Source organism: Cucurbita pepo, chromosome 9 (genome assembly GCF_057944985.1).
Source record: "Cucurbita pepo subsp. pepo isolate OVF chromosome 9, ASM5794498v1, whole genome shotgun sequence".
In the NCBI taxonomy this organism is placed as follows: Eukaryota; Viridiplantae; Streptophyta; class Magnoliopsida; order Cucurbitales; family Cucurbitaceae; genus Cucurbita; species Cucurbita pepo.
In genome coordinates, this window is record NC_141806.1 from 6,251,928 (window position 1) to 6,261,988 (window position 10,061).

At 40.1% G+C, this 10,061-nt stretch overlaps 1 pseudogene; it reads right to left on the minus strand.

The window, feature by feature from the left end:
* Positions 1-8,365: 8,365 nt before the first annotated feature.
* On the minus strand, positions 8,366-9,096 carry LOC147791190 (secreted RxLR effector protein 161 pseudogene; annotated as a pseudogene).
* Positions 9,097-10,061: the final 965 nt, after the last annotated feature.

Genomic DNA, 10,061 nt, shown 5'->3' on the forward strand with positions numbered 1-10,061 from the left:
GGCCCTTGCTTGTGTCATCCCTTGTGATTTCTATATTTGCATATTATGTTATGACGTGTTGTTATGATGACAAATGTTACGTTTTGTAATTTCATGTTTACTTATTATGCTATTGTGAATGTGACATATTATGAAAGTATGGTAGCATAGAGTACATTCACCTTATGTAATGATAAGAAATGGTTATGTAATGTATGAAATGCACAAAGATATGCATTGCACCAAAGATACATGCCCAGATTTTAATTGGGATAGCATGGTAAGTGCTAGGCTGCTCTTATCATCCATGGGAGGTTCGTTGGCGAACCCTACCCACTGGACAATCTAGTCACCCAAGGTTAGGGAAGTGATCCCCTATGCTTGTCAACTATTAAGATTACCCTCATCATCCTACGTCCCCTCTTTTGAGGGATCTACTATGCAAGATAATCAAAATGAACTATCGTTCACACAATCCTAGGCTGCCTAGGCCTGGCTCGACGGTATTTGTACCAAAGTGTAAAAGGAAGTTGAAGTAACAGCCTAGATGCTACCTTTTCTTGCTTAATTGTACCATCTTTCTATTTTTTTTGACCATGTAAACTTGCTTTGCTTATGTAGTGAGGGATCGAATACCTAGGTTGAGGCACGTCCTCATAAAATTCTAATAAGACAATACGGTGATTTCTAGTATGAACATCTTGGAAAAGAGGTTGGTTGGTTTCTTCCTCAGGGCCAGAGAGTCACCTATATTTGGGGAATGTGATACTTTTGCATTAGCCAGCAATTAGGCTATCTCATGTTATCCCACACTCCCTTTTTAAGGAAAAGGTTAACAACATAGTGGTCATATTCAAGAGACCACTGGCCATTCAGCCGAACAGAAGCTCAAACTACCCTAACTAGCATGTGCTTAGCTCAATAGTAATAATATGGTAGTGGAAAGGGATTGGAGGGTCTAAAGAAAGCGTAGCATTCACGCATCTCATAGCCTAGATAGTTACCTTGGTCATTCTTTCGAGTCGTGGAAATCTGCTATTTTATTAGGGGCCTCTAATCACATCTTTGGGTAAACACAAGTCTAGATTTTTTATCACCGATCACTATCCTACGGTATTTTGATAAGGCAACCCTAATCCTCAATCCAACGAATCATGCTTTTGTTGAAGCAAGAACACTTGAATCAAAGTAATTAACACCTCCTTATACAAAATTCGAATCAACCAAGAGATAAGGCAAGAATTAGATGACCTCTTATGATCGAAGATCTAGAAGCAAGATTTGGAAGCCTTGTTCTAAATCGAGTCACTCCGCAATCAAACTTAATCAAGGCTTGATTGAATGGCTCGGATGCAATTCTACCACAAGAATTGCTTGAAACTTAGAAATGACAAATATGATGTTTCAATTTCTAAGGAAACGTCTAAACTTGAGATCTCAATTCATTCATCCACGAATTTGATTTTTTACATAACAATTTCTTGGTATTTATACTCCCCATAAATGACATTTGTGGCCATGATTTAATCCCGATCCCCTTAAATCTCCACGAAAGACGAAGTCAATTTGACCATTTGACAATTCCCAACATTATGAAATTAAAAATAATAAAGTTTTCCACCCAACTTTGATATGTTTAAGTGGCTAAGGAGACACATTCTTGATTCTTATCATATTTAGTCTACTTGAAATCTATGGACCTTATCAAGATTTTGCACACTCTATCACGTCCTAATCTTATCAAGATTCTCTAGTGCTTGTGAAGCACATGTCGCTCTTACCAATTCTAATTTCCTATGCAAAGGAAAGTATAGAAAACGACATTCATACGAAATTTTATCATAGGGGCATTTTGGTAATTTCTTCCATCATGCATAACATACTCATCCATATTGTTCAATTTGTATTTTAATCATGCATATAATACATAAAAGACATACATACAATACATACTCATAAAAAAAAAAAAAAAAAAAGCTTTTCTGAGGTCGTTAACATGTATTTTTTACCACCTAAGTTAAGGAATGCTTGCATGCTATCATGTCCTAGCGATCTCTACAAGTATTACTTGCCTAAAGTCTATGTGGTTACTTACTTGAATGACGTTTACCTTCTTGAGCCAGCTATTCCACTTGTTTGGAGCTCAAGAATTTATGAAATTTCTCTCGTAGATCCTAATTCAAGCATAATTATGTTAATATCGAAGTCAAGACAAAAAACTGACAAACGGAGGTCGAACAAACAAAATGAGACTCACATGCACTTACACATGTCGGGAAAGGCTTTTCACGTGCAATTTCACGCATGGAGGTTTTTTGTAGATCTTGGTTACTCATTGAGACATTGTATCGGGGTCAGGTTGCTTTTTTTGTTAGGGTCGAAGGTTAATGAGTTGCACACGCAAGCTTTTGATCGGATCCAGGTTCAAGGTGTTAGGATCGCACAACAACGCACACGCTCGATCTAGATGATCACAAAGAAAAGGATAGAGAGAATTGCAAGAAGAACTCTGGCTAAACGGATTTTTTATTGATGACTTCAAGCATGTACAACAAGAGAGTACAGAGAATAGAAAGTACATTTCAAAGCTTTACTGGACGGGATATATATATGGTTCAGTCTACTAAATATAGCTTTACTAGATTTAACCATCTACTATATATAGCTATGTACCATATATAGCTTTACCGGATATAGCTTCACCATATATGGCTTTACCAAATATAGCTTTACCGGATATAGCCATTGACCAAGCTATAAATACAGGGAGCAGACTCCATAACTCAACAATTCTCCCACTTGGAGACTGATCCTACACCATACCAATTAGGGCTTTGCATAGCTTTAATTTTCCAACATCAACACATTTTGTCAACATGTCTGTTGGATTCTTTGCACCCTCTATCTTCTCCAAACACATATCGCCTTCTTCCACTAACCTGCGAGTGAAATGGTACCGTCTTCTAATGTGTTTTGTCCTTGAATGATAGACTGAGTTTTTCACCAACTGTATGGCACTCTGACTATCTGTATAAAGGATCTTCTTGCACTGCTTCCGGCCTAATTCTTCTAGATAGTCTGTCATCCATATCATCTCCTTTCCAGCTTCAGCTATGGCCACGTACTCAGCTTCAGTAGATGAAAGAGCAACGCATTTCTGAAGCTTGGACATCCAACTCACTGCTGTTCCATCTATAGTGTAGATATACCCAGATGTGCTCTTGCTGGAGTCTACATCTCCACTCAGATCAGCATCCACAAAACCTTGCAGAACTACTTTGCCATTGGCATAACAAAGTGTAGTATTGGATGTACCTCTCAGATATCTCAGAAGCCACTTCACAGCTCCCAATGTTCCTTCCCTAGATTTGCCATGTACTTGCTAACAACTCCCACTGCATGTGTTATGTCAAGTCTAGTGCAGACCATAGCATACATCAAACTCCCAACTGCAGAAGCGTACGGAACTGATGCCATGTGCTCACGTTCCTCAACTGTCTTGGGAGATTGCCCCTTTGACAATTTAATATGATTTGCCAAGGGGGTAGTCCTGGGTTTAGCGTTATTCATCTTGAATTTGGACAACACCTTCTCAATGTACTGCTCTTGGGATAGATTTAATGTGCCAGCAGATCTATCTCGAGAAATCCTCATCCCAAGGATCTGCTTCGCTGCACATAAATCTTTCATCTCAAATACTGAAGACAAGCTTGCCTTCAGGTGGTTTATCTCCCTCATACTTGATCCAGAAATTAGTATATCATCCACATACAGGAGTAGAAACACATAAGAATCATTGTATTTCTTGAGGTAGCAACACTGATCCTTTTCACTTCTGTGGAAACCACTCTTGCTCATGAAGGAGTCAAACTTCTTGTACCATTGTCTCGGTGCTTGTTTCAGTCCATACAAGCTCTTATTGAGCTTACACACCATGTGCTCCTTGCTTGGAGCTGCAAATCCTTCGGGTTGTTGCATATAGATCTCCTCATCTAGATCTCCATGTAAAAATGCCGTTTTTACATCCATTTGCTCAAGGTGCAAATTCTCCGATGCAACAATACTCGGTAGAATTCGGATAGTAGTTAATTTCACAACTGGAGAAAAGATCTCAGCATAATCAATGCCTTCTCTTTGTGAATATCCTTTAACTACTAACCGAGCCTTAAACCTCCTTCTGTCATCTGGTTCAACCTTGATTTTGAACACCCATTTGTTCAACAGAGCTCTCTTTCCTGTAGGCAACTCAGTCAGCACCCACGTATTATTCCATTCAAGTGAGCTCATCTCATCATCCATGGCTTGCTTCCACTTAGTTGAATCTTCCACTTGTAGGGCCTCATCAAAGGACTCTGGTTCTTCTTCGTCAGTCAGCAACAGATAGTGTAATGAGGTTGAATATCTGTCTGGTGCTCTGGTAGTTCTAGATGATCTTCTCAACACCTACTCAGGTGCAACTTGCTCCACGTCTGGTTCTTCAGCAATAGGATCAGGAGTTTCTTGAGCTTCTATTGTACCATCACTGTGTGAATTTTCTTGCCACTCAAATTCAACTCCCACTTGCTTCGTAGTCTCAGAGTTTATCTTCTCTCTGTCCTTGTACATGACATTTTCATCAAAGGTGACATCACAGTGTCTTAGGATCTTCATATTTTTCTCATCCCAAAACCTATACCCGAACATGTCAGAGCCATAGCCTATGAAGTAGCATTTTACAGCCTTAGCATCAAGCTTATCTCTCTTCTCTGGATAAACATGAACATACGCAGTACAGCCAAAGGTTCTCAAGTGAGAGTACTTGAGTTCTTTTCCTGTCCATACTTCTTCGGGCAATTTGAACTTCAAGGGTACTGACGGCCCTCTATTAATCAAATATGCTGCTGTGTTCACAGCATCAGCCCAGAATGAATCCTCATGCTTCTTGCTCGCTCATTCAAGGTTCTGTTCATCCTTTCTGCAATACCATTTTGCCTTGCCTTACCGGGAATTGTTCTTATTAATCAAATTCCCTCAGCTGCACAAAATGTTATAAACTCTAATTTGTTGTACTCTCCTCCATTGTCAGACCTCAGGCATTTGATCTTCAAGCCGGTCTGATTTTCAACTTCAGCTTTCCACTTCTTGAAGGTGGTAAACACATCTGACTTGTGTTTCAGAAAGTAAAGCCATACCTTCCTGCTGAAGTCATCGATGAAGGTGACGTAGTACCTTGATCCACCAAGTGATGAAACTAGAGATGGTCCCCAGACGTCTGTATGAACCATTTCCAACCGCACTTTCTTCGGTTCTCTGGCAGCCTTTGTGAAACTAACTCGTTTCTGTTTGCCCATAACGCAGCTCTCACAAAGACCCATATCAACAGATTTTAAGCCTTCTAAAGCTCCTTTCGCAATCAACATCTTCATTCCTTTGACGCTCATATGTTCAAGTCTATTGTGCCATAGACTTGAATTGGAAGCACTCTCAGCAGCAGCAGTCATGTTTATACACTCTGCAGTAGTGTATAAGGTTCCGGATTTTGTGCCACGCGCAACAACCATGGCGCCCTTCACAATCTTCCAGGAACTCTTTCCAAACTCTGCTGCATAGCCTGTGCTATCCAACTGACCAATAGAGATCAGGTTCTTCTTAAGACCAGGAATGTATCTGACATCTTGTAATGTCCATTGATTTCCTGCTTGAGTTTGTATGGAGACATCTCCCTTTCCTTCAATCTCCAAGGTTTTATTGTCGGCAAGATACACCTTCCCGAAATTTTCTGATTTGAAATTTCGAAACAATTCCTTACTTGGAGACGAATGGAACGATGCACCTGAATCCAAAATCCAGGATTCAGCTGGGCTATCCACACTAAGGATTAAAACGTCCTCAGCATCTTCTGTTGTGTATATAGAATCATCATCATCTTCAGATTTATGATTCTGCTTCTTCTTTAGCTTTGTACAATCTGTCCGAAAGTGTCCTTTTCCCCCACAGCTCCAACACGTTACGTTGGGTTTGTTTGGAGATTTTCCCCGGTTCTTTGATTTTGAACGTCCATGTTTGTTTGAGCTCTTTGATTTGCTTCTTCCCCTTCGATCAACACTGAGAGCATTGCCTGATGAATCTCCAGTTTCCCGTTTGCGAATACTTTTGCTGAGAACTACATCTCGAATTTCATCAAACTTCAGTTTATCAGATCCTCGGGAACTGCTGATTGCGGCAACAACAGTATCCCATGACTCGGGTAAGGATGACATCAAAATCAACGCTTTAATTTCATCTTCGAAATTAATTTCCACCGAACCCAGTTGACTTATGATCATATTGAATTCATTTATATGATCCGCAACACGTCCACCTTCAGACATCTGTAGATTGAACAATCTACGCATCAAATACACCTTGTTCATAGCCGACGATTTTTCATACATATTTGACAGCACCTTCATCAGATCTGACGTTGTCTTCTCCTTGATGATGTTAAACGCCACGTTTCTGGATAGCGTCAACCGGATCATCCCTAAGGCTTGTCGATCCTTGAGCTTCCACTGTTCCGTGGTCATGGTATCCGGCTTCACCCCCAACAGAGGTTCGTGAAGATCTTTCTGGTACAGATAATCTTCAATCTGCATCTTCCAGAAACCGAAATCGGATCCATCGAACTTCTCAATTCCAATCTTTGAACTTTCCATCTTCACAGATCGTGGTGAATTTTGCCTTGCTCTGATACCAGTTGTTAGGATCGCACAACAACGCACACGCTCGATCTAGATGATCACAAAGAAAAGGATAGAGAGAATTGCAAGGAGAACTCTGGCTAAAAGGATTTTTTATTGATGACTTCAGGCATGTACAACAAGAGAGTACAGAGAATAGAAAGTACATTTCAAAGCTTTACTGGACGGGATATATATATGGTTCAGTCTACTAAATATAGCTTTACCAGATTTAACCATCTACTATATATAGCTATGTACCATATATAGCTTTACCGGATATAGCTTCACCATATATGGCTTTACCAAATATAGCTTTACCGGATATAGCCATTGACCAAGCTATAAATACAGGGAGCAGACTCCATAACTCAACACAAGGATCGGGTTAACCTACATGCTTGTCACAATTAGTAGTGATGATGAGTGTCATATTGCATCATGTCGTTAGATCGACATAGGACACAACCCTAAGAGCGTGAAAATTATATTAATATAAATATCTACGAGTATGTGTTACCTAGAGTAATAAAGAGATGAGACTAGAGGGTTGTGTCAACAGAGACATTATGATGGATTTAGAGAAACCTCATGCATATTGTATGTTCATAAGCATAGGGCTACTTCCCCTAGAGATGATGAGTGCAGACGCGCACCGTATGATGAGCGCGAATGCGCACTGGTGCGAACGCACACAGATGAGGGTGTTCATGAGGCACATGACACTATGGGGTTCCGCTGACCTCCGAACGTCGATACAGATTAGCTTGACCAGAAGGTCCAGGGGGTGTGCGAGCGCCCTGGGGATTCACACTCGCACGTGTGAGTCGTGTGTAGGGAAGTACTACACAACCAATTTGTCCGAGATTGGAGGCCACCCCTAAGATGATTAGAGATAGGTCCCTAAATTATGATTGCATGTGTTTGCATTTGCATGGCCCCTAAAGTGGGGCCACTTACTGAGTATTCTATGAAATACTCAGGCCGTGTGCCACATCATTTTTCAGGTAAAGGGCAAGGCGCACTTGTACGGAGGACGGCGGCATCGCGAGCAGAGACGGTGGCACGTGCATAGGGTAAACTCATATTTAAATTCTTAGTTTTAAGTTAGAATAGGCTGTTTTGCATTCCATTGTTTTAAATTATTTTGTATTTGTTTTTATTATCTTTAAATTTTAGTATTTTGTATTTAAACACGTAAGACCATGGCTGTGTTTTCCAGAGAAGGAGTTATTTTAAACGTTTTTCAAAGTTTACATTATAAATGATGTTCATGTAAGAGTTATATTTTCGCATTATAGATGAGCATGAGACGTTACTGGCGATTCTAGATATGTGAAAATTTAGGATCGTTACATGAACAAGGGGCCCCACCTCTCATTGGCCTAAGAGGGATTCGGTTTGGTGGTTGGACCACAAACCAATTGTTCATCGGAGGATCTGTAGGACTTAAGGAACAAGAAGTAACTTTAGGGGTAAAAACGGTAAATTGACCCAGCTCTAGTTACAAACAACCTGTGAAGAATCGACTTACTAATCATGGTTATATCAAATGGACTGAAATATATCTATAGTGAGGGGAGTACAACTACTAGTCTATAGTGGAGTGTCCTCGTAGTTAATGAATGTTGGTTAAAAGATTAATGAGGGCATCACATACTCATGCCTTTTCTCCCACTTGCCCTAGATTACATAACTCGTAATCCTAGACTCACTAGGTGCCCTTCAAACACTTTAGCCGTGAGGGGCTTTGTAAATGGATCAGCAATGTTGTGCTTTGAAGCTATCTGTGTGACGATCACATCTCCTCGTTGACAATCTCCCTTATGAGATGATATTTGCGCTCAATATGTTTTCCTCGCTTATGGCTTCTTGGTTCTTTTGAATTTGCAACTGCTCCACTGTTATCACAATAAAAAGTGACCGGAAGATGCATATTTGGAACGACTTCCAAATAAATTAAGAACTTCCTAAGCCATACAGATTCGTTTGCTGCTTCACAAGTATCAACATACTCAGCCTCCATGGTGGAATCAGCAATGCTACCTTGCTTTATGCTTCTCCATATTATTGCTCCTCCGTTCAGAGTGAAGAAAGATCCTGATGTCGATTTCCTCGAATCTACATCGGTCTAAAAATCTGAGTCAGTGTACCCTGTAAGGATCAGATCCTTAGCACCGTACATTGGCATATAGTCTCTCATTCCCCTAAGATACTTAATAATATTCTTAACGATAGTCCAATGATCACGTTCCAGATTGGACTGATATCTGCTAACAATTCCCACAGCTTAGCATATGTCAGGTCGGGAACATAGCATGACATACATCAGACTACCGACTGCTGATGCATAGGGAATGTGTCTCATATCCTCAACTCCTTGAGGTGTCTTAGAACTTTGTTCCTTCGACAAATGAACTCCGTACTCGAAAGGTAATAATTCTTTCTTGGAGTCCTGCATCTTATATCGAATCAACATTTTGTCGATGTATGATGCCTGAGAAAATGCTAGTGTTTTGTTCTTGCGATTCCAAACAATTTGGATTCAAAGAACAAACTGAGCCTCTCCCAAATCTTTCATTTGGAATTGTGTCACTAGCCAATGCTTAATGTCAGTCAGAAATCCTACATCATTCCTAATGAGTAGGATATCGTCAACGTACAACACCAGGAAAGCTACTGTAGAGTTGACTATCCTTTTATAAACACAAGGTTCATCAACATTATGTTTAAAGCCATAAGATTTGATCGCAGTATCAAACATTATATTCCAGGATCGAGATGCTTGCTTCAACCCATAAATGGATCTTTTAAGCTTGCAAACCCTTTGCTCGTGATCCAATTCAATGAACCCCTCTGTTTGAGCCATATAGATACTCTCTTCAAGATTGCCATTTAGAACGACTATCTTAACATTCATTTGCCAAATTTCATAATCATAAAATGTCGCAATGGACAAGAGTATTCTAATCGATTTAAGCAAAGCAACAGGAGAGAAGGTTTCTTCATAGTCCACCCCCTCTCTTTGGGTATAACCCTTTGCTACAAGTCGAGCTTTAAAGGTCTGTACCTTATCGGTTTGGTCTCGTTTCCTCTTATAGATCTATTTGCAACCAATAGGTTTTACCCCATCTGGTTGATCAAAAAAGTTCCCAGACTGAATTGAAGTACATTGACTCCATTTCAAGATTCATGGCTTTGATCCACTGATCTCTATCTTATTCATCCATTGACCTATTCATTGCCCTTTTATAGGTCAATGAATCCTCAACGCCATCATCAGGTATGATGACATGAGTTTCTGCCAAACCCAAGTAACGATCGGGTTGAGTTATAACCCTCCCACTACGTCGAGATATTCTCAACTCTTGAGAAGGATGTGAT